Below are 26,980 nucleotides of genomic sequence, written 5' to 3' on the forward strand. Positions count from 1 at the left end.
TTATTTTACTTATCTCAAGGTGAACATCCTCCCTTCTGCAATGTGGCCAGTCCTCTGGGGAATGAAGTGCAGCACTAAGTCATTCAGGCTGCTATAACAGTACATTGTTTGTTCCAATTTGTATTTAAGGAGTCCCACTGGAAGAAAGACTTTGGGTTCTCACCCATGGAGAGTGCTCTGCCCAGGATTTCCCATGGAGACTCTGAAAAGTTGCCCCAGGACTCCCAAGCTATAAGACTTCAGGAGTTGGTGTTTCCCTGATCTGGTGATGTATTCTCTTTATGTCCAGATTCCCTCTCTCTCCCTCCCTCCCGACCCTCTCCCCTTTTTCTCTCCACTCCCCTTCCTCCTTCCTTCTCCCTCATCCTCCTTTGCCCCACCCTTCTCTTTCCCTCTCCTATCTCTTCTTTCACTTTTGCTTTCACAATATTGCAAAAATAAACATTACTGTGTCTAAAGAGAGTGTCTTCATTGCCTATCAGATCCAGCCTGCCAAATTCAGCAGCTGCACCTGGGCAACTGAAAAAAATGAAGTTGCCATTAACAGATACGCAGTATATCATGATATACTATGTAAAGACAGAATTACTATTTTAAAAGCAAAGACGACATACAGGAAATAAAATTTATAACATGACTCACCAAAGAAAGGCAGCAAGAAGAGGAAAGGGAGTAAGACAAGTACCTTAAATTCCTCACCTTTGATAAAAGGGAATTAAGAAACACTGCTAACAAGGAGGAAGAGGGTGGTTGGGAGCTTAAAGTTTGAGTGCACTAATCACTCCATATTTCAGAGGTGAAAAGTCAAAATGATAATGATAAAAGTTTAAATGATAATAAATCTGGAAAAATGAAATGTGTTTTTTAAAGTTAAAATAGTAATTAAAAATAAATTTGATGGCAGTAGGGTTTAAGGAATAGGCTTAAGAAAAACCAAAGTAGTCTCCTCTGCCATTTTAAGCTTTTTAAGGAGTATATTGCTACTATAACCACAAAAAAAAAAATAAAGGTGCAATAACTTTTCTGTAAAACAGTACTGTATACAACAACCCTGAAGACTCATTTTTCAAAATTGCCAAGCTAAAGCTAGGCTTGTATCTTAATTTAAACATTAATTAGTAGCTGAATTCAAAGTTTAAGAAACGCTATGTTCTCTCTTTTGTTATCAGTGTTCTAGACACTATGTGAAGAATTGGTGCCTCATTGTCTACACTTTCCCCAGCAAAGTTCCTACAGAAAGTAATTTTTATAAAAAGACTTTTCTAGTTTGGGAATAAACTGTATGTCAGTTACAGAAAAAAAGAAAAAGGAGCACCTAATAAGCAAGGCTGATAGTTTTACCACATAGCCATTTAATCATAACCACATTATGAGGCCATTTGGAATGATGGTTGACTCTGAAGGCAGCAAACTATATTGTGGATTCCTATTTACAGGATAGCCCTCAGTTTTGTGTTAAGTACATACATAGCAAAAATGAAGATTCTCAAAAGCAAAAGTGCTGATCATGGAATACAACATACTTTATTTAAAAGCATATTATCGTTTTATCACTAAAAAATTATACCATTATCTTCTTACTTATTAGTGAGACAGACTACAAATATGAACTTGGTTTAGCTAGCTTGAACTAATCCACTATATCTAAATCCTAAAAGAAAGCTTAATGAGAAATTAATCACATAAATTTGACAGTTTGCAAATATTAAGCTAGCACCAACATCCTGTTCATAAGCATTATGATGGGGGAAAAAGTAAGTGAATTATTTGATTAACCTACTCAAAGAACTTCATCACAATTACTGTGAAATAGTATAGCACATATGCTTTGGGGAGTATAATATTCTGACATCTATAAATTATGTTACTCTATTCTATTAATATTGATAATAAGGGAAATAAAAATAGAAAAACAATAATAATGTAGATGATAATGCAGGAAGCAGGCAAAAAGCTGGGCAATGATAGACAAGGAAGAAGCTGGCTTAGAAGTGTGCAGTGCAGGGCTGGGGTTCTAGATCAGCAGTAGAGCACTTGCCTAGCATGTGGGAGGCATTGGGCTTGATCCTCAATACCACATAAAAATAAACAAATAAAATAAAGGTAAGTGTCCATTTACTGCTAAAAATACTTAAAGAAGAAGCAGCAGCAGCAGCAGCATGCAGTGCAAGTTATCCGAAAACACTGTGTACAACTTTTCCAAGATGGATGAGGAAAACATGCAACCAGGGACATGCAACCAGGGAGACAAGATATAGAGTGAACTAGTCACAGCTCTCAGAGAGAAAGGGAAACAGTGTAGCAAATTACCTGATGATATAAGATGCAAGGAGATAAGGGGAGGCAAATATATTTTTTTCCCTATCTTGATTACGACTGAGTATGTACTTTGCTAGTTTTACTCCCCAAATATACTGTTTCCTCAAAAACAATAAAATAAAAACGCATCTTATTTCGAAACCACTAAATACATACACATTACTGTGCATCCAGGTACATTTACTTCATAAGTTCATTATAATCTGGTTTCCATTCCTATAATGACACATTAAAAAGCCCTAGAAGTTACTTAAATTCTGAACTAGAAAGATGTCCAAATACTTTTTATAACTCCAGATTTCACAAACACATTAAATACTTAAAATAGATGTAGTGTTTTATACACACACACTCTCACAAAACATTCATTCAAGTGACAATGGCTATTTTAAAAAAGCACAAAGGAAAATGTACTCTAGAATTTCTTGATCTGTTGCTTTATAAATACACACTCCTCATACAGAGCCTAGTCAAAACTATGTTGTCAGCACTTTGCCCAGAGGAAAACAGACGTCAGCTTAAGTTCGATGAAAAATAAGAAATCACTATGGCCAAAATTCTCACAAAATACAAATGACTTAACATTAACTCTGAACCAATGGCTTGTATACACAATTCATAAAATGTGTGGGTCACGAATCTCAATACCTATTGTTGCTTCACTGTCATTTATACATTCCTTTATAGGACTCAAAACACATTCAGTAAGTATTACTTAACTCTGGTGATATAGGAGATACTGTCTCAAATCTGGACATACAGAAAACCATTAAACATCAATCCTGTCCTCAGGCAACTTGGAGAATAGCTAAGACAACGGCACATAGGGATTTTAAATCCACAATTCTAAGTGAGTATAGTGAGGGTTAAAAAAAAATACTCTTGCAAAGCCCCTCTATATTGACTAAAAACAAATTATCAAAAGTAGAATATAGAAATAACCTTAGTAGGATTAATTAATGGTGAACCTTTCATAAATCTTTATAGGCTTAACTCATGTAATCTATTTTAACCTTTGGACTTTTCTTTTCCTTCTCCCCGGCACTGCCCCCCACCCCCACACCCCCCCCCCCCCGGTGGTGGTAAGGTGAGGAAGGAGGTAATATTGTTTGATATCTGTTTATTTGGTTTTAGACTTAGCACAAGCAAAATTAGTTCACATCATTGCCCAGTAGATACATACTGCCCTGAAAAGATAACGTAATCTCAGATAAATTACTACAGAGTATATAACTTCAAAAAATCCAAAATATTTGTAGAAAGGGTGTAGATTAGAGAGGTAATTTCCAAGTTTGAAAATAAATATATTTTGGTTAGATACAGAGAAGAAAGTATTTATGAATGGTAGAACATAACTTGAAGTAATATCTACCTGAAGTCAAGGAAACCTGCACCACCAAGACCCTCTTACTACACATTCACACTTCCCTTCTTAAAACCTCAAAAAAAAAAAAGAAAGAAAGAAAGAAAGAAAAGAATCATTCCAAGTAAAACACAGAGCTCACTTATTTTAAAAGGAAATGTCAAAAGAGTACTTGAAATGATGACCAATCCAGTAACAGCAGAACTCCGGCATACAGACTGTGATCTTTTAAATGCAGTTTTTCATTAAAAGACACCAGAGAATCTTAGAGAAATAGCACATTTCAGGTCCAAGACAACAAAGGAATAAAACAGGCTAGGTTATCTTGGATAACTCAGGTGCCAGACTGAAGGGGCTCCCACTAGCCAAGGATTGGGGGAAGGGGTGTAAAGCAAGGTATAAAGCAGCTGATCAACTAACCTATAAATTTCACTACACTCAACAACTACAGAATACATGTTGCTTTCAAATACACAGATTTCCAAATCTGATCATATGCTGGACCAAAAAGAAAGTCTCAGATAAATTTCAATTTTTTCTTTAAGGAGAATGGATGGTCTCAAAATTAAGATGGGATGCAAGAGGGTTTCTGAATACTATCAGTGTTTCATTTCTTGACCCGGTGGTTGATTATACAAGGTCAACTGCCAGGCTCTTCAACAGTATACTGAACTCTACACTAATGTATCATACATAAATCTAAAAGTCTCATCTTCACAATAAAAAATGTAATCATTCTAAGGAAAAAATTTAAAGAATTAGTGCTGAAAGTGTAGCTCTATGGTAGAGTACTTGTCTGACATAAACAAGGTCCTGGGTTCAATGGTGGGTTCAATTTTGAGTTCAGTTAGAACTCAAAATCTAAATTTATAATAAAAATCACTTTTTAGGAAGAACATTGATTGGCCTACTAAATCTAACACAATATACTATAATATGCAAGATGATAGCTGAAGCTGGCCTCAAATTTGCAATCCTCCTGCCTCCGTCTCCTGAGTTGCTGGGATGACACCACACCCAGCTAGATCTTAACATTCTTCTATTACAGTAAATTGATATTGTGATTTCATCTTTTGGATACATGTAGAACCACTTTTTTAACTATGATCACTTCATAATACAGCTATTTAGCAATTTTGTTTGAGTAGAAGATAACTTGAGTCTTTCATGTTCAATCATACTATATAATTGAAAGTGAGATGACAAAATAAAAACAGACAACAGAAAAGAATTAAAGCCTAAAGGACGATAGAAGAATAATTTTTAATATTCTTTTTAGCATGTTTATAGATAATTATAATTTTTTTATCTTGCAGTACTAGGAACTAAATGCAGAACCTTGCATACATTAGGCAAGTACTTCAGCACTGAATATACACCAGGCCCACAAATAAATATAATTTTAGAATTTCAAATAGTAGCACCCCCTTTATCCATGGTTTCAATTTCCAAGGTTTCAGGTACCCTCAATCAACTGTGGTCTAAAAACATAAATGGAAAAATAGAAATAAACAATTCTTAAATTTTATATTGTGTGGTACTCTGAATAGTGTGATGAAATCTCACACTGCTCACCCAGGACATAAATCATTCCTTTACCCAGAATCCCCACAGTATATAAGCTACCTATCCAATAGTCTCTTAGATATCTCAGTTATCAGATTCACTATCATGATATCAAAGTGCTTTATGTTCAAGCAACCATTTTTTACATTATTCAAAATTTGTTTTGTTTTATAATTAGATGATGTTATTCATCTCTTACTGTGCCTAATTTAGAAATTAAATTTTATCATAGGTATGTATTTATAGGAAAAAACATAGTATATGTTGGGTTTGGTATTATCCACGATTTCAGGAATCCCCTGGGGGTCTTGGAATATATCCCCCAAGGATGAGGGTGGATATTATATATATACAATAAACAGCCTATATTTGCTAAACTATGACAAATTACAAATATTTGGCTCTAAGAATCTAAATAATCCAGTTGATATATAAGCAACCTATTTAATAAAAACCACACAAGAAATAAGACTTGTAGTTTCCCCTCTCACCTGCCTCCCACATCTCCTCCTATAAAATATCGCTAAGACCAGGCCCTGTCAAAACTTTGAACAAAAGACTACAAGAAGTCAGGTACAGTGGCACATGCCTGTACTCCCAGGGGCTTTGGAGGCTGAGACAGAAGGATCAAGAGTTCAAAGCCAGCCTCAGCAAAAGCATGGCGCTAAGCAACTCAGCGAGGTCCTGTCTCTAAATGAATACAAAATAGGGTTGGGGATGTGGCTCAGTCTTTGAATGCCCCTGAATTCAATCCCTGGTGCACACACACACACACACATACAAAAAAAAAAAAAAGACAATGAGGCTCAAAATATGGATGATTTGTTATAAACTTATCTGGCATAGATACTTTAAATGTTTTTAAACAAATGAATAAACTTGAAAATATATACTAATTAGCAGACTAGTTCTAAAAAAGGAAAAGAGAAAGTAGACTCCATTTCCCCTCTAGTGCAATGCTGTTTCTTCTTCAGTGTACCCAAAATGCTTCTAGTACAGAACTGATCACACAGTATTTCTAAACACTGGTTTATAAATCTGCCTCCTCTGTTAGATCCAAAGCCCCATGATGACAGTTTACAATAACTGAGTGCCTGACAGGCATCAAGCACTATCCTAGCTCTAGAGAATCAAAGTGCATAAAAACACATGATCTCATTAACTTTACATGAGGTCATAGGCAGCTTCTCACAGGACGTGATGTTTAAGTTGAGATCAAAACAATATGAGTGGCAGTTAGCTAAGCAAAGACTGGTAAGAAATGTAGCCTAAGCAGAAAATACAAATGAACCATAGGCAGGTCACTCATATATTCTTCTGTATTTCTAGTAGTGTTTCACACTGCATGGCAGATATATTCCATCAGTGACAATGGGATGACAGGGGACAAAGTGTGAGAAGAGGGAAATATACAAAAAAATTAAGTCAATATAAGAGCAGCTCTATTTTATTCAAGTTTGTTTATTTGGGGTTTGACAACTCACTTTTAAATTTACCACTTAGAGCTTTTTTAAAAAGTGAAAAATAATCCCAATGGGGGTCCATTCAGTAGCTACTTCCATTGGTCACTATCAACTAGTATAGAAGAGAAGCAATTACAACAGGTAAAATGTTGATGTTCCTCTGCTCTCGAACAAGAAAGCTCTCAAAAGAATAATGGCTGGGCATAGTGCCGCACACCTGAAAACTCAGCTCAGGAGGCTGAGGCTGGAGGATCACAAGTTCAAAGCCAGCCTCAGGAATTTAGCAAGGCCCTAAGCAACTTAGCAAGAATGTCTCATAATCAAAAAATAAAAAGGGTTAGAGATGTGGCTTAGTGGTTAAGCACCCATGGGTTGAGTCTGATACCAAAAAAAAAAAAATTAATATATTGGATAAAAGAGTAAAACATGTCTGTCAATTGCCTTACTTCTCTGCCATTTTCTTCCTAAAACCATTTCTTGTACAACAGAATCCAAATGTTCATTAAAGCCACTAAATCAGCACTTAGCATAGTGTGAAAGATAATATCCTTAACATTCCCAACAAAAACCTTGGGTTTTCACAGTAGTCAAAACTCAATTTCTAATTATGCAAACATGTTGTAACTATAAAGGGATGTAAATAACAAGACTAATATTTCTCCCTACAAAAAGAAGTGCATTTAAAAATGTGGTAGGAAGGAAGAGAAATTGAAAACCTTGTGCACTATATAAGTGGAATGTAAATATAAATGTACATAGCCACTGTGGAAAACAGTACAGCAGTTCCTCAAAATATTAAAAATAGAATTACCATATTCTACCTCTTGGGTAAAAACCCAAAAGACTTGAAAGCAGAGTCTCAAAGAGAGATTTGTACACTCAGATTCACAGCAGCATGATTCACAGTAAGTAAAATGTGAAAGCAACCCATCATCAGGTGAATGGATAAGCAAAGTATACCTACAATAGAATATTATTGTGTTAAAAAGGAAGGAAATTCTGACATGCTATAACCTATCTACATATGAACCTTGTGGACAAAATAAGCTTGTCATTAAAAAACGAGTACTATGGGGAGGTGGGGAGGCATGAGAAAACTGGAGGAACTTTGATTGGGCAAAGGAGAGGGAGGATAGGGAAGGTGCATGGGGGCAAGAAATATGGTGGACTTTCCTGATGGACAACATTACCTTAGGTACATGTATGACTGCACATATGATGTGACACTAAATTGTGTACAACCATAGAAATGTAAAGTTGTGCTGCAATTGTGTACAATGAATCAAAATGCATTCTGCTGCCATATATACCTAATTAAAATAAATTAATTAATTTAAAAGAAAACAAGTACTAGATGATTCCACCTACAAAAAGATAAAAAGTATAATAGTGGTTGCCAGGAATTTGAGGGAGAGGTGAGTAGGAAGTTATTGCTTAGTGGGTACAGAGTTTCAGTTTTGCAAGATAAGAAGAGTTTTGAAGAAGGAAGGTGCTAATTATTGTTCAACAACATGGGTGTGTAGTTGGCCCTCCATATCTACAGGTCCCACATCCACAGTTTCAACCAAATGTAGATTGAAATTTTGGGGGGGAAAGCAAGTATAGACATTTTCTCTTATTCTTTGAACAACAGAGTACAATAATTATTTATATAGCATGTACATTATGTTAGGTTTTTCAGGTCATCTAGAGATGATTTAAATCATATAGGAGGATGTGCATTAGTCATATGTAAATACCATGCCATTTTATATAAAGGACTTGAGCATCTGGGGGTTCTACAACCAATCTCCTGGAGATACCAATGGACAACTGGTCTTAATACCACAGAACTGCACAATTAAAAACTATTATGATGGTAAATTTTATGTTATACGCATTTTGCCAATATTAAAAACCTAAAAATAAAGTGTAAATTTTTCCTATTTAGAAATACTATAATTAAAGATCAGATTCAACACACACCAATTTGTCTCAAAGAAAACAAATTAGTCTGGTTCCATTTTAAAAGAAATTAATTATAGCAATAATTAATTTAATATAATAACATGACCCCTTTCCATGAAGTAGTTATTCATAATGCATCATTTAATTTTTTAAAATATTTTTTAGTTGTAGATGGACACAATATCTTTGTTGTATTTATTTATTTATTTTTAATGTGGTGCTGAGGATCAAATCCAGTGCCTCACACATGTTAGGCAAGCGCTCTACTATTGAACTCTGTATCATTTAATCTTAATGATCTTTTCTCTCACTTGTGAGAAAATAAATCTGTCCTTCCTGTTAATAGGGTTAAATCTCAAGTCTTTCAGGTAAATTTGACTACAACTTTGCTACTTAAGGACTGCCTATTAATTAAGTAGTTCTAGAATTCAAAATTTTAATGAAAAAAGGATGTTTACATAAAATCCAACAATAAAATGTGATATGGTGAAAGTACACAGACAAGGTCCTAAGTCAATAGTATATTTAGGACCTTAAATAATATGCATTATATAAACAATTGATTCCCCCATGCTATGACTGAATAGTTGTGTCCTCCCCAAAGTTCGTATGTTAAAACCTTAATCCTTGATGTGATATCTCAAGATGGGGCCTTTGAGACATAATTGGATTTTAAAGACCAAGCACTCTGATAGGATTAATGCTCTTAAAAAAGAAGATACACAGGGAGCTTGATGCTTCTCTAAGTTTCTACCATGTGAAGAAACAGCTAGAAGACCACTGTCTTAAAACCAGGAAGTAGGCCCTCACAGGAGCTTGACATGCTAGTGTCCTAATCTTAGATTTTCTAGCCTCCAGAACTGTAAGAAACAAATTCCTATGTTTAACTACCCGATCTATGGCGCTGTGTGCAGCAGCCCAAAGAGACCAAGATATTCCCACACTCATTCACTCTCAAGAAAAAGAAAGTTTGAAATAGTGTGTTTTAAAGACCAATATATTATACCTCTTTGTTCAATTCAAAAACAAAGTAACATTTACAAATATTGTAAATCATCTTACTGGAAAAACATGACAATTCGACTTAAAAAGGTTATGATGAATATAAAGCAATATGGAAGAGAGACTATGCTAGGATATTATCTTTTTTTAAGAAAACAAAATAAAATATCTAGATATTATGGTGAATTACAACCATTTAAAATATACATATAAACAACAAGGACAGATGAAATGGGGAAAAATGGCATTGGGGAGAAATAAAATTAGGGAAGAATGAAAATGTCCATAAACATCAAGTCATAACCTGAAATTAAAAACTGGCTATGAACCCAGACAACATCGAATAAAGTAGGCACAAAATAATATAAATAATCTTTCAAAGATTATAAATATTTGTTAAAAGTTATTAATTCAACTCTGCTGATCTTTTAGCATCCTATAACTACTGATGTCACAACTACAAATTTAATGTGGAAAACCAAATAAGCACATTTAAATACAAAAAAATATAAAAGGTCAGGGCTTCGCTAACTGCCTTCTATGTATCTTTGCTAACTGCTTTCTATACATCATACTAATCTTTACATACATCCTGAAAAGTGGGTGTAATATTTGGAAAGTGGTGTTTAAAAAAAAAAAAAAACAGAGAACAACCAGATAGTATAGGCCTCCTTATAGAAGTATATATCACTGTGAAATATTCTCAGTAAAAGTAAATAAAAAATAAAACACATTTATATCAATCCTCTAGAACTGATTACAATTTTAAATGATACCATGGGGATACAATCTGAAAACCGACAAGGTAAACTACAAAGCAATCAGACTTCAATAAATAAAACTTCAAAGGAATATGATGTAGGAGAAATATCTGGATTAAAAGATACTCATAAGAAATAGTGAAACCATTGTAGTAGATGGACCTTATTTGAATCCTGATAGAAATAAACTGTATTAAAAAAAATCTCAATTAGTATTATTTGAACACTGGATGGATATGTGATGTTAAGAATTTTTTCTGAATATTTTACAAGTGTGATATCTTTTCAGGTTTATGACAACATCCTATGCTCTTAACAACTGAGAGCTGATTTACTTGAACTTTAAAATGTTTTAAAATGAAAAACTTATGAGCACAACAAAATTAACTGCAGTTCAATTAAGACAAATATTTTACTTCAAAATTTTGGCAAGGGTGGGGAGAATGAAAATGAAATATTTGTTTAGTGCATGAAGAAATACCTGTCTTTGAAGAAGCATAAGAAATAAAAGAAAAATTGGCCAGATATAACACATTTTAAACATTTATAAAAATAAAAATAAAGAGAAAACAACTATAAGGGCAAAAATTGTAATGTAGAAAGAATCTATGACAGCATATAAGATCTGAAGACCACATTCATTCATTTAACATTTCTGAACACCTACTATGTGCTAACCACTGTTCTAGAAACTTAAGAACAATTAGAATAGTGGTTATTATTGTACCACTGACCAGAGGTGGGATGGCAGAGACCACCGTGGAGCTTGAAATCATCTGTATCTTGCCCTGAGCAGTAGTTTTTTGTGTATACACATGTAAAAATTCATTGACCTATAAGAGTTATGCACTTTAGAGTATACAAATTGTACAACTATTTTTTTAAATACCACTGTGTTGACACTGTTGTAAACTGTTTTTATATATACTGTTTCATTTTAATTCAAAAATCTTTGAAAAAAATTGCTGGCATAACTGAAGAGTAGTATTACATGTCTCTTTATGATGACCAATATTTTAAATAGTCCAAGAGGAGAAAATGTATTAAGAACATTCCCGGGGGGATGGGGGAGGTGAGGTTGTGGCTCAGTGGTAGAGTGCCTGCCTAGCACATGTGAGACACTGGGTTCAATCCACAGCACCACATAAAAAAAATAAATTTACATATTATAAAAAAAAAAAGAACACTCCCATTAACACACAAATACTCAACTAAATCAGTAGGATCTACTCATCAATATACAACACAAAAGAAATAACTGAACTTTTTTCAAGTGTTTATTGTTCCATCAGTCACATAATTATTCTGCAAGATATCAACTATTTCCCCCCTTCTTGTGTGTGTGTGTGTACATCACGGTTTGAACCCAGGGGCACTGAGCCACATCTCCAGCCCTTTTTACTTTTTATTTTGAAACTGGGTCTAGATAAATTGCTGAGGCTGTCTTTGCACTTGGGATTCTCCTGCCTCAGCCTCACAAGCCGCTAGGATTACAGACATGTACTACTGTGCCCAGCAACTGTTTCTCCCTCTATCAGTGTTTCTCTGTAGTACCAATTTCAAAATGTTTTCCATGTACCACTAGTATATAGTTACTTGTTTTTACTCCTTCTCTATTTTAACTTTAGCTTAATTAATAAAATACACACATTTCCTTGTTTAAGTCAAAAGTTTCATTTTTTACCACCCCCACCCCCAAGTTTCATTTTTCTAATATAATAATTCTAAAAAATAAAAAATGTTCATCAACGTACACCACCATACCAAATATTAGAAGATCCTGCCACAAAACTGTACCATGCCATGAAATGTCCATTCCCAAGGCATTTTACTTTCCCCTATCCTGATGTAGCATGATAAGATATAAATGATATTACACACTTGCTATCATTTAGTCAGGTCCACACCTCTATACTATTTTATATTTCTGAATCTAAATTTCCTAAGTAAAATTATGAGACTAAGATGACAGTTACTGAGATTTCCCTAAAACTCTAATATTCTACAATCTAAGAGCCTGTTTTAACTCTTGTCTAAATATTGCTGGCATCAATTACCACAATGCAAAAGAAAATAAGTTGTAAAATATCACCTCAACTTTAAAGTCCATACTAGGACCTGTCTTTTGAGTAATATATTATCCAGGGGGTTAGGGGAATGTAAGGTAACTTAACAATAACACAGCAAATCAATAAAGTATATTGCAGCTTCTTTCAAATTCAGTGCAAATGTTTATATCTTGCATGATCAGCATAAATACCTCCTAAAGAAAAACTGCTTCTTATATGGAATCAAAATAGTATTTATATATAATATTTATATCTTAAATATTTTATCACAACTAGAATGCAAACATATTTTCAATCTTTTGATGGAAAGGCATTTTCATTGAGTATGGATCTGCTGATTAGAGTTTCACATCATTTTCCTTGCTTAAACCACATGGTCTGAGATCTCTGCTATTATTTCCTTAGAGTGAAACAAAACTTCTAAAACACTTGCAAAGTCAGCAGTTTAGAAAATCCTAAATTTCCACCATTACTTTTCCTGTCTTTTCTAGTTATCTATCTTATTCATACTGAATTCCAAGAAGTAATATAAACAGACTTAAGTGAATGCTTGAAGACAGCAGGGGATTGCAGTAAAATAGAAAACATTTTACAATGGAAAACAAGCATGCTTTCTCTTTCCTCCACAGGAAGATACTGTCTCTCTCTATCAGACTATTTACTATACAAACATCCTTGAAAATAAAGTCTAGAACAAGTAGACAATTCTTTACTTGCAAGATAAGCAGAAATACAAGAGATTAATAGAGAATTGTCTTCTAAAAGTCTATTCATCCTGTTCTGTTTCACTCCTACCCAATAGTACACCCTGTAACATTTCACCTGGTACTATTTAAGTGTTGTTAAAAACAGATCAAATCACCAGTGATTCACAGGACATTCCTAAGGAGACTTCACTTTTACAAATGTCTGAGAATTATGATAAGCAGAATCTCTTCTACCTGGTTTTAAACAATTTGAAGAAACTCTTTGTACATAAACCATACATCATAAAGTCTCATTTTTATTCCTGAATGCTTTTTGCACTGTAGTTAACCATCAAACAAAAGCTTCAGAATTATGAAATGAATCAAGAGGCTGCTTTAGAAAGGTACATCCTAAAGTAATAGATACTTGTCAAATCAACCTGGAAAGCCACAATAGAGAGTGTAAGAGAAACATCCCCCACATGCTATTCTTTAAGTCACCTCAGCCAATAAAAGTCCCATATAGGCCTAAAAATTGATAGTAACTTTAAATTTCACTACATATTCTCTTCTCTCCAACCTTCTTGAGTTATGCCACAATCTTATACCAGAACCACAAAAAAGGCCAAGTCTAAAAAGTTAATAATGTGGTCTTCTCTCTGAAAAAGCAGTATGAAGTTATTATATCACTACTTCATTTCAATCTTAGTTGTTTTTTGTAAATAATGCCAGGCAAGGCATGGTGGCATATCCTTGTAATCCCAGCAATGTAGAAGGCTGAGACAGAAGGATCACTAACTTGAGGCAAGCCTCGGAAAAACTCAGCAATTCAGCAAAACCCTGCCTCAAAATAAAAAATAAATAAAAGGACAGAGGAACATAGTTCATTGAATAAGCACCCCTGGATTCAATCCTCAGTACCAAAAAAATAAATAAAAATCAATAATGCCTGAGCTCAAATATCATCAGGAAATTCATATTTAATAAATATCTTAAAAGATTCCAAGTTGTTTCTTGTTTCCACCTAGGACAAAAATTTTTTTAAGCATTTACAAACTACAATCAAAAACTAGATATTAAGGAGCATACCATAAGAAACACTAAAAATAATGGTAAATCTTCGACAAGTGAAAATTAAAAATTTTAAATTTGAATACCTAATTTTACCCTCTTAAGGATCTACTTCTAAAACAAATCAATTTGTAGCAGATATGTAGAAATCTAATAAACTCAGAGTATATGTGAAATTGGAAAAACCAGCTCAAACTGTCTGATGCCGTTTGTTCTTGCCTTAGAATAGCAGTGTCATTCCAGCTCTTTATTACTTACCTACCACTACATTAAAAAGGAAATATAATCTGTTAAAAAAATTTAAGACATCATGCATTTGGTTCTGTTAAAATAGCAGTTCCACATCTAAACTTTGTACATCACATAAAGAATCTCTGTGAAGATAAGAAATGAAGAAGCTGGTGGGGGAAAGGCATAACTGAGGCTCAGGGTGAAAACAGGCTCTTTACTCAGAGGCTACTATGTATGTCTAAAGCATAGCAGTGAAGAAGAATGGTCCTAGATGAGGCTGTGGAGACTGTCAAATAATGAGTTTGAGTTTTACTCAGTGTGAAAGAGAAAGCCAACAAAGGTTCTACTCAAGGCAGGAACATGATAAATTTACATTCTAAGAGACGATAAGATCTTCAAAAGCATCACCTCATGTAGTCATTAGGATAGCACTATAAGGCAAGTAATTTTTCATTGTAGCCTCATTTTCAAAATGAGGACACTGAGGTTCTAAGAAGTAAAGTAACTTGCTGGCCCAATTCACAATAGCTAAACTGTGGAACCAATCTAGATGCCCTCAATAGATGAATGCATAAAGAAACTATGGTATATCTACACAATGGAATATAACTCAGCATTAAAAGAAAATAAAATTGTGACATTTGCAGGTAAATGGATGGAGTTGGAGAATATCATGCTAAGAGAAGTAAGCCAGTCCCCAAAAAACCAAAGGCTGAATGTTTTCTCTGATGAGTGGATACTGATCCATAATGGGTGCAGGATGGGGGATAGGATGAGTGGAGGAACTCTGGATTGGGCAAAGGGGAGGTAGGGGAGGGAAAGGTGAAGCCAGTAGGAAAGATGGTGGAATGAGACAGACATCATTACCTCACACTGTGTACAACAAGAGATATGAAGAGTTGTGCTCCATTTGTGTACAATGAATTGAAATGCAGTAAATTGAGGTAACATTCTAATTTATCTGATATTTGCTCCAATTAAGCAAGGTACTATCAGTAAAGGAAGAAAAATGTATTTAAGAAAACACAAGGCTGGGTGGGAAAGTTACTATAAATTACCTATTTTAAGCAGAACTATTCAATGTTGTTAAAAACAATTATAGCAATTAGATACTCTCACTTTTACTTGTTAATAGGTAACTCCCTTCATCACACAATAATAAATCTAGAACAGAAGATAAATTATCTATAAAATATGTAAGGGGCTGAACTGAGAAACCTCTCTCCCTAACCAGTCCCTTTATGTTAAAGCTGTCCAAATTGAGCAAAAAGGATAAAAGATAATCTACCTATATCCAATAGATACAAACAATGTACGTATTTCTGACAATATTTACACCCTATCCTATAAAAAATATACCTGAGAAATAGTGTAGGATTCAACAAAATCATTTTTATATTGAAAAATAAAATCAGGAGATTGTGGTAAAGCAGACATCAAATTTTCCATACATCCTTTATTCATTTGCAAGTTTATAATTTATTTCTTTAATGGTACATGCAATCCTCTACTTGATTCCAAATCTTAAGCATCACCAGGTCTTTAGCATATGGATATATTTAGATATAAAATAGCTTTCTCATTTTTAAAGGTCACAATTAAAATAGTAAAATAAACAAAAAAATAGAATCACTGTACTAGAAATATAACAAGATTGGGTCAATATTCTCTTGTATTACAATGTTCTGTTTTCTTCCCTTCATTAAATTATTACTTGTTTTTAAAAATCAGAAAACTAAAATGTTTCACTTCTTAGAGGGTTTTTTTAACCTTTAAAATTATCAATTTTTTATAAAATTCACAAAGGGAAAGCTTTTAGTTTATATTCCAGTCACTTCCAGTTATTCTGACTAATTAGATTCCTGTAAGTCATATTATAGGATAGTAACATGGGTATAAACAATAAATTGTTATACTGAATGTTTTAAAGGATGTATTTAATTTTTTTAAGTCATTAAATTAACAGTGACACGGATCTTCATTAGTAATTTCATCATCCATCAGATCTCAAGGGCTAGGCCTGGGGCTGTAGCTCAGCACTTTCCTAGCATGCACTGGATTGGATCCTCAGCACCACATAAAAATAAACAAATAAAATAAAGGCATTCTATCCATTGAAAAAAATCTCAAGGGCTAGAAAATTCTGAATTGACAGTATTAAATAAATCCTTCTGTAATATTCTTTTCCCTAGATTTCTAAAATAGATATTCCAGTTTTTTCTTCCACTTTTCTGGTCAGTGCTTTACAGCCTCCTATCCCCTCTGTGCCATCCAAAGATGTTTCCCCATAGGTCATCTTCTCCTCTCTTCTCACTGGACATCAATGGCTACAACTGCCATCACAGGTTGATTATTCCTAGTCCTATGTCTGTTTAGCCTCATAAACCCAACAGCCTCCTGAGCAGTTCTACATTGGAAGTCCTTCTCAAACATACCACTTGTCCCAAAAGAAACTTTCATTTTCTTTATCCTAAATGGTGCTTCTTCATCTATATTCTCCACAGCCCAATTAGCCTTCTGGACTCTTAACACTTTTCTTACTGCTACTCTTTACTTCAAGCCCCACCATTTAAAACTTGGCAAAAAAACAAAAAAAGTAAATAGCTTTCTTGTTTTGTACCATCTCTTATCTTTCAGAAATATATATAAATCTTTTTTTAAAAAGAGAGCGTGAGAGAGGAGAGAGAGAGAGAGAGTGAGAGAGAATGAGAGAATTTTTAATATTTATTTTTCAATTATCGGCGGACACAACATCTTTGTTTGTATGTGGTGCTGAGGCTCGAACCCCGGTCGCACGCATGCCAGGCGAGCGCGCTACCACTTGAGCCACATCCCCAGCCCATATATATAAATCTTATGTGGCTCCCTTCTCAAAATTATTCAAAGGCTCCTCCTCATACCATAGTTATTCCATTAAGCCTTTCCATGATCTGACACATCCAGCCACTTTGTGCTCTTATCCCCAGACATGATAAACTATTTGAAGCCCTCTCTTACTTCTAGTACTCAGCTCCTATTCCACTGTCTATGCCATAAAAATATTCTCCACTCTTCGTTTTCCTTATATCTACTTCTTATTCAAGATTTTGCTCAAGTATTCCCCATTCTGGTAAAAAGATGACTTCTCCAGAATGAGACAGATTCTCCTTCCCTAGGTTCCAATAAGTACTTGATCCTAAAGTTTTTCACAAATCACAATTGTCTGGAGTTTTTACTATTCAGGAGGGTGGGGAGGAAGTCTAGATTCTCCTTTATATTTTTAGCATATGTCCTTCAATAAACTTTTTGTAACAGCCCTGTAATTTCCATAAACAACAAAGCCTATTAGTTCTTACTGGATTTTGAAACGTTGGCATCTTATGTAATACCTGGCCAAAGCAGGCACTGAAAAAAGAATTCATTAAATGGATAAAGGAAAAAGGAAAAATTTTCCTTAAAAGTAATTAAGTCTATATATTCAAATAATTTATTCAATTAAGAATATTAGTGAAAGACTGATAGAAAGCAACTATAGTGTAAAGCAGAATAGGCTTCATGGACACTTAATAAATGCCATATCATATCAGGCCAAATGTATAAAGGCTGCAAGATCTGAGTTCAACCAAAAAGAAAAAAATAGTTAATATTGTGTTATGAGATTAAAGAAATATCACATGCACTTAAAAACTACAGCAGTCACAGATTTCTGTTTTAACCTATCCAAATCTACCTCCCCTTTCTCTGATAACATGCACCTTGAACTTTGAGGAAAGCATCCCTCTTCCAACTTATGCAATCTTGATACCACAATCTCGCCTATCCAAAAAAAAAAAAAAAAAAAAATCAAAAAACCCAAGTTGGCCAACCATTCCCTTTCTATCTTACCCTGAGAAATCTGATTAATGAGCAGAGTGATCACTTAAATCAAAAATAATCAGAAAAGAATTTTCTTAATAGAGTCTCCTTTATGGAGGCTGTCTATTCTTTCTGCTCTCTAGATCCTGGAGCTGCTCAAATATCTCTTCTTTCTAAAATTCACTTTTTCAGGGCTGGGGTTATGGCACAGTGGCAGAGCGCTTGCCTGGTACATGTGAGGCACTGGGTTTGATCCTTGGCACCACATAAAAAAAAAGGTATGTGTCTATCTACAACTAAAAAAAAAACTTTTTTAAATTCACTTTTTCAAGTTTGAAGAGTTGTAAATTATTTTGTTAGTCAAAGCTTCCTATTGCTTTTTCTAAAGAACTCTAAATAAATATAGATACTATTTCAGTCATTTTAAATCAAAATAGGCTATCTTTGAATAAGGAAACAAAATGAAAGTTAGTTTCAAAGTATTTTAAAATGAACTTATAAAAGCAAAATCATTGTCAAACCTAGAACATAAAATACCCTAAATGCTATCACAAGAAAAAATACAATACCATAATATTCACTTATGTTTGCTAATGGGGTGTTTTAGCCATTAAATAAAATCTATCATATAAATGTCACATGCATTTTTTAAGATCAGGTTTTCATTAGAATCATAAGGAGAGAAAAAAAATCATCCTTAATAAGCAATGTAATCTCTACCTCAGTTTTATTTTGGATCCTATAGTACAAGGTATTTTCTTCTTCTGGAGCTCCCACTTCAGTTCTTCTTACCCACTATCAAATGAAGAATTTGTGGTCAACTACACAATTAGTACGAAGAGGAAAGACATTTCTAAAAATATCTATTTGAGCAGCTGACTGACATTTCCATTTGTCTGACCAGTATTACAATCTACTCAGTTCTTATGAAGCAAATACAGGAGTGGACACAAATAAGTGATGACACACCCTCCAAAGATACTTGACCACAATCAACCAACATCAACAACTTTAAAAGGGTAGACTCAGGTGTTCAGAAATGACACAATTAACTTCATCTCTACCTCATCACCTATGTGTTGTCTAAAGTTCTAAGTTGTATCAAGTGCAAAGCTTAGAAATGTTTTTCAAAGGGTAATGTAATTTCAGTAGGAATAAAAAATATATCAAATTTTTATTATAGACCAGACCTTATTATTCACCAGAGCAAATTATTTAAAATGCACATACAAGATTCATCAACATTTCCAATACATGGGAAGTAAAGAATTAGGACAAAAAAATAAGCAGAAGAAAAGTTCCTAGCTTCTCCTTAGGAAAACACACAATATAACTAGGAGGATCAAAAATACACAGGAAAAAACAGCCATAATATGCATCGCTTTTCTCCTATTATTTTTACTATAAATTAAAGTGGTTTAAGAAAAGAAGAAAGAGAAGAGCATCCAGGTGCTATTTGGAAATCAAGAATTCTATTAATCCAAGATGGGTTGTTTTGTTTTAACTTTCACTTATACTTAGTCAGCAACTTAATTAAATGCAATTTGTATCTAACATTTTTCTTCCATTAAACATATTCCCACTAAGTACACACTATAGCAATAGCCATTAGGGTTCCTCAAACGTTTATGCAAGGCTTGGATGTTTCTGTCAAAGACAGGAAATGGAGTGGGGGAAAGGTGACTTTAAAGTAAATAAAAAGGTTACAGTTTCATTTCCTGTCAAATATCAGGTTTCTACTTCTGGTACACAATTTCATTGTTGCAGCTCCAGTTGAGGATCTGCTAAAAAATAATCAGTTAACTATGCCATAATAAAAATTGCATACTACCAATGATGGTGCAGCGAAAGAATACCAACTGCTGACAATCCCTTCTGACCAGCTAAAAGTATTTTGTTTCTTCCTTAATACAAACAATAGCTGCCCTGGAAAATAACAAGCAAAGTCCCTGTTGGTGGTAATGCCTACGTAAGCAGAAACTAAAAAAATACTAATAAACCTAAATAGTAAACCTAAATCCAGAAAATAAAAATCAATAACATAAACACAATATAAATAAAAAAGCAATGTGGCCAACTAGGTAAATACAAAGACTTTTTTTTTTCTATTTTTAAAATACTATTAGGTTGGAAGGATTTACTCCATCTCCAAAACTTATAAAAATAATCAAAAAGGTGTAGTATTGACATATCACATACATCCATACCAATGGAACAGAAAAGAAAGTTCAGAAATGGACCCATACACATGTGATCAATTCACATCCAACAAAAGTGCAAAGATACCAAAATGGCAAAGAAAAATATTTCAATAAAAACTAGATATTTTGTGGGGCTGGGTATATAGCTCAGTTGGTAGAGTGCTTGCCTCATATGCACAAGGTCCTGGGTTCAATCCCCAGCACAACAACAACAACAACAACAAAAACCTAGACATAAAAACTTGGCTCTTGCATTAAACTCAAAAATTAACTCAAAATGAACCACAGACCCAAATACAAAAGCCAACACTATAAAACTTCTAGAAAAGAGATCCACCGAGATACCAGCACACTAGCTTCATACAAGAGGTTCGAAGCATAGAAGTTAACTAGTGAGATCAAAATAAACACACAAAACTCAATTTACCTTTTTCTTTGACCAGGTCTGAGATGGCCCTCCCTCTGGCTCCTGGGTGGGGCAGCGAGGCTTACTCAGGACTAGCAGGAGAGAGAGAGAGAACAAGCCAGGGAGTGGCCTTTTATTGGGGAACAAGAAATTCAGGGGAAAATTCCATTCAATGAAGGTCGAGGGGGACAGCATTCCAAGGTCAGGGTCAGTCACACCCCCACACTGATGGGCTCTCGCACCTAGAGAGGGTGGGGATTAGTTCCAACATAGTTTAGCCAGAACACCTCACACCCAATCAGGGAGGTGCCCAATCACGTGCGAGAATGGCTTCCCACAAAGAGACAAAAATCAAGACAGAAAAAGGACCAATCTTGAAAATAATACTGAGCAAAGGTAAGACAACAATACGTACTCTATGATTTCACCTGTACAACTTCTTAAACAAACAAAAATGATTTTCAGTGCCAGAACCCAGACCAGTTATTATCTAGGGGAGGGGTGAGAGAGGAACAGATTAAGTACAAAGAGGCATTTAGGAATTTAGGGGACAATGGAAATGTTCTACATCTAAATTGTAGTAGGTGCATGAGAGTGTACATTTGTCAAAATGCAACTGAATACTTTAAATGGGTACATTTTATTTTATGTAAATTATACCTGAATAAAGTAGTTTGGGTTGATTGTGTGTGCACATATATGTCATAAGAAATATTAGTGGGTTGAAGGGTGGAAAGCATGAATGACTGCAGAATAGAGAAAGACAGAATGATATACCATAAGAAGGTATTTTAAAATTGGAAGAAAGTTCAAATTTTAATAGCTAAACCTAAAATTATAACTGAGGAAATTTATTAATTTCATTTATACAATTGAAATAACTCATAGGACATCTATGAAAATTAGATGAGACAGTTAATCTTTTTTTAATATTTATTTTTTTAGGTATAGATGGACACAACACAATGCCTTTATTTTTTTTTATGTGGTGCTGAGAATGCCTTTATTTTTTTTTTATGTGGTGCTGAGGATCGAACTCAGGTCCTGCCTGTGTTAGGTGAGCACTCTACTGCTGAGCCACAATACCAGCCCCTGAGACAGTTAATCTTAACACTATATGGATGTTTGTACATGACAGCCATATATCTCACGTTAGTTGAATCTGTATCTATCAGTGTTAAATCTTAAGGTAAAGCAAAGAATATAAGTAACAGTTACATGGAGTAAATTATGAAAGAATTTCTATAGGAAATCATATAGATGCAAATTTTGAAGCAAAAAAAAAAAAAGGAAAGAAAGGAGAATGCTGCAGGTGGAGGGAATGGCAATATACAGAAGAATGGAGGCAGAGAGGAGCAAGTCCTGTGTAGGAGACAGCAAAATTAGCCTGTGGCAACTAATCCATATGTGGCAGTAACAAAAAAAAAAATCCGGGTAATCTTTCCATCTGATGCAAGTATTTGTTTAAGTTTTACAGTAGGATCCAGAATTGTAACTTTATCCAGAAGATATCTTAATACTAAGCTAAAGATATATTAAACTGTTTAAAATGGGGCAGGGGGGAGTTCTTTCTGTTGGAAAAAAAAAATGTGAATGCTTAGAATCACCAGCTTCAGTCTCTTGGAGGTTGATCAGAAAACACATTAAAATATAATAAGTAAACAACATATGGACTGGCTGTGCAACTGTCACTGTACTCCTAAATTAAGAAAGCCTTTACATTTTTCAAAATCTAAATTCTGTGATAGTTATTTCTGAAAACAAGATACAAAAAAATCTCCCCAGATAACTATTCAGCTACAAGAATTATCTCAGAGCTTACTTAAAAGGCATCAGAATGCTAAATTTTTGTTTCAAGAGACCTAATGTGACCCAAATCAGAATTCTTGGGCTTTTCCAATTTTGAAATGTTTTTACATTTATAAATTTAAAAATATTTGATGAATGAATACAAGATTAGCATGCTCAAGGTACTTAACTAAATCTTTATTAAGATTTTTACATATGTGACAGGATAATTCCTTTCCGTATTTTATATATAGAACAGAAAAATGTTCTTTTCAATGTCTTACTGTGGCGAAAAGATAGCTAGAAATAACTTAGCTAATTTAGTTCTCAGGGTGAGAGTGATGTATAGAAATGTATGGGTATGAGATACATGACAAATGAAATAGTAAAGGTAATTAATACTGACCTTTAAACAGTAGCAGCAATGGAACTATGCTGAGAACAACAAACTATAAGATTGCTTTTTTTTTGAGAAAGGATATCATGTAGTGATAGCCAGCTAACAAATGAGGTTTTAACTGATCCATCTACATCAGTTAGAGACCTTGACTTTGCAGAGCTCATAAAAGCTAAAGCATTACCTTATCGACTTTTTCTTTCTTGGGCCCATCTATTACACACGTAGTTGGTGAAATATTTATAAACACACACAGAAAAAAATTATTGATGTGCTACATTGTTTAGAACCATTAATGATTTTTTAAAATTTTTCTTCTCATAGTAATGGTTTAAGCAGCTTTTCTTTTTTTTAATATTTATTTTTTGGTGTAGATGGGCACAACACGATGCATTTTATTTTTATGTGGTGCTGAGGATTGAACCCAGGTCCCGTCCGTGCTAGGCGAGCGCTCTACAGCTGAGCCACAATCCCAGCCCCTATAATATTTTTCAAAGCATTTATTATTCTAAGAAACAAAAATAGTTCTTAAATAAGTTCAGTAAGATCTGCCAATGTTATGGTTTAGACATGAGATGTCTCCAAAAGCTCATGCATGAGACAATGCAAGTAGTTTAGAGGTAAAATGATTGGGTTATGAACCTTAACCCAATTGTGCACTAATCCCCTGACAGAGATTAACTGGGTGGCAACTTCAGGCAGGTAGAGTGTGGCTAGAGGAAGAGGGTCATTGGAGGCATGCCTTTGGGGTTTATATTTTGTCCGTGGTGAGGAGAGTAGGCTTTCTTTCTGCTTTCTGATTCCATGTCCTGAGCCAATCCATTCCAAAATGGCTCTGAATGAACTACTTTGTACCTGGGATTGACCCTGAAATCACATTAAATGTAGTTTTCCTGAGACCAGCTGTGGTGATATACACTTGCAATCCTAGTAAGCCAGGAGGCTGAGACAGGAGGATCAACAGTTAGAAGCCAGCCTAAGGAACTTCGCAAGACTTTGTCTCAAAATTTTTTTCTTTTTTTTTTTAATACTTATTTTTTAGGTGTAGATGGACACAACACAATGCCTTCATGGGAGTGCAGCTCTTTCTTTGATTAAAAAAAAAAAAAAAAAAAAAAAAAAAAAAAAAGCCTTCATTTTTATGTGGTACTGAGGATCGAACCTGGGTCCCCCCCTTGCTAGGCAAGTGCTAGTCCAGTGCTCTACGGCTGAGCCACAATCCCAGCATTCAAAATTTTTTAAATTTTTTTTTTAATTTTTTAAAATTTTAAAAAAGGAGTGGGGATGTAGCTCAATGGTACAATGCTCCCGGAATTCAATCCTCAGTACCACAAGGAAGAAAAAAAAAAGTCTTCCCATAAGAATAGTATAATCTTAATTTGTTAAGAGTTATAAATGAATTTGAAGGCATTTTCCTTTATATACATAATAGTACCAGTGAATAAATGTATTTGAATTGAATAAGAATATTTGTAATGTTAAGACCCTTGGAAGCCATTAGAGAATTTCAGTCCTTTGTTAAAATTTCTCTAATGGCTTCCAAGGGTCTTAACATTAAAATCAAAACTCTTAACATGGTCTCAGGCCTCAGGTGATCTAGTTCCTATTTCCTGTACCACACTGCTAACTCTCAATTTTTTTTTTTATTTTACACATTTTTTTCCCCAGTCACAGTGAACTCTTTCAGTTGCTAGCAAAGGCCAAGTTCCTTGCTGTTCTAGAATCTTTAAACAAGATGTTCTGCCAGAAATATTCTTTTTCCCCCTCAGCTTTGTCACCTTCTTTGACTTTCCTCCTCTCTGGGTCAGCAAATTTTTATATCATCCTATGTTTCTTCCTCTTAGCACTTTCTACAATAGGTTACACAATAAGTTGTGCAATTAGTAGTTTATTGTCTGTTCCCTCCCCCTCCCCACATACAAACTAAGTCAGAGAACATATCTATTTCGTTCTTACTGAATTGCCAGCCCCTTGCACAGTAACCTGCACTCAAATCTGTTAAATTAGTGGTCTTACAATATTAAATTGTTTTGAAACTTCAAAGGGAAAGTAGTATTTTTAAAAAGAACTAGGAGCATTTTTTGGTATCCTTTAACTATTACTAATAAGGATACTTCATTAAACTTTATCTTCTGGAAGTTCAAAAAAAACAGAAAACTAATGCCTTCAAAAGACACAATGAAATCTTCACATCACAAGTTCATCTGCAATAGGATAAATAGGTATATTATTGTTTGTTATCTATACCAAGTACAGCATTCATATCCAAAAGCTATTCAGTTACATAAAATACAAAAAAGATAAATTTTAGAAACAATTTAACTTAGATCTAAGCATGAATTAAAGAATACACTCCAATGGGATAGCTTCCTGGAATTAAACCTAGCCACAGATAATCACAAACTATATAAATACTAATTTAACCAATAATTAAATAAGTTAAAGTAATTTTTGCAAAAAGTTTATACATAAGCCTGCATCAAAGAGTACAATTACATGGGGTAGCTGATGGCCATTAAACTGAGCCATAGAGAACCAGAAATTAATGAATATTAATAAAATCAATAATTACATATCAGGCAAACCTCTGCAAATACTGTTCTATAGATTCTGATCTTCTTCAAAATGGAAAGAAAACTCATTCACCAACTTCTTTCTCCAAAGTGCAATGCTAAATCAGCACACCACCAACCTAAATGGGAAACAGAACTAATAAAAATAACAATCCTAGGATGTAACTTTAACTAATATAGCAGAATTTATATCCAAATAAAGGTCACTGCTATTCAAAGTATCTGCTTTTAGAGACTACTTTAAGTTGTCATTGCACAAAACAATTTTGGAATGCCTCTTTTTAATCACTTCCTTACCTACCTTATAAACGATACAAGAATAGGTTTCATCCCTCTGATCACTGCTTATTTTTAAAATGACACTCTTCCTTTTGTTCTCTAATTGAGGTATGAGACTTGGTTCAGAATGACTTCTTGCTTTTCCAAATATCAAATCCATTCTCAAAAGACAGAATTTGCACTACAGTATGTAGGTTAAGAGAATACAGTTAAAGGCACTAAAGAAATGCCAAAGAATAGTTCTGAAAATATATTTTGAATAATGACATTACTGAAATAAATTCAAGATAACTTTGAACACACTAATCATCTTTTAGACACATAAGTTTTGGTATATCTATTTAAAAACTGGTTATATTTCTATTCAAGGCAAAATTCATAGCAGACCTGATATCTGACTTCTAGTCTTCCTGACTTATTATAAGCTACAGGTGAAAAATGGAATAAGTTTTAATAAAATTTGGTGGTCAACTATTAACAATATGTCTGGGGAAACAGTATGGTATATTAAAAAGAACATATCTATAGAATGAATTAGGGCAAGGTTCAACTTCTCACTTAGCTCCTTAGTAGCTACATGACTGAGCATGTTACTTAAAAATGAAGTTTGTCAAACTGGTATAACTTCATCTGTAGAATATAATAATACCATCTATTTCAGAGCTATTATAAGGATTATATTGTATAATATATTACCTGATTAGAATTCTAGACTCTCAAATCATCCAGGACTTCTCAAAAGAATCTTAAAGACTTATCTGTTCCAAACTCTCCATCTTACTAAGACCCAGAGAGACAGAGTGGTTTGCCAAGGTCATACATTTACTTAGTAGGAAAGATAATACTTCTGGCAGGTTTCTTATTTTCCCATTGCATCTGTTTACTCAATCAGCTGGTGTTTTTAATGCTCGGTTCCACAGCCTTATGACAGAGGTCTCGAAGAGTAACTCAAGTCCTCTTTTAATTTTTTATTGGTGCATTATAATTATACATAATAGCAGGATTATGCCAGATTCATAATTTG

At 34.0% G+C, this 26,980-nt stretch overlaps 1 protein-coding gene across 9 annotated transcripts in view; it reads right to left on the reverse strand.

Annotated features, from left to right (window-relative positions):
* Positions 1 to 26,980, reverse strand: part of OSBPL8 (oxysterol binding protein like 8) — a 176,213-nt gene that overhangs the window by 137,182 nt on the left and 12,051 nt on the right. Inside the window, exons 1-3 of one of the 9 annotated variants that reach the window (XM_081309173.1) lie at positions 26,653 to 26,742; positions 25,979 to 26,137; positions 25,690 to 25,796 (exon numbers count right to left, since the gene is read on the reverse strand). The exons of 4 other annotated variants lie outside the window; for them this stretch is intronic. The gene's annotated coding sequence lies outside the window, so the exon portion shown is untranslated. Of the gene's footprint in view, positions 1 to 19,032; positions 19,191 to 20,940; positions 21,012 to 25,689; positions 25,797 to 25,978; positions 26,138 to 26,652; positions 26,748 to 26,980 lie in introns of those variants that run through there. 4 more of the 9 variants (XM_081309175.1, XM_081309174.1, XM_081309171.1 and 1 more) reach the window with 4 other exon arrangements.

Source organism: Spermophilus citellus (genome assembly GCF_964194105.1).
Source record: "Spermophilus citellus genome assembly, chromosome: 10".
NCBI lineage: Eukaryota > Metazoa > Chordata > Mammalia > Rodentia > Sciuridae > Spermophilus > Spermophilus citellus.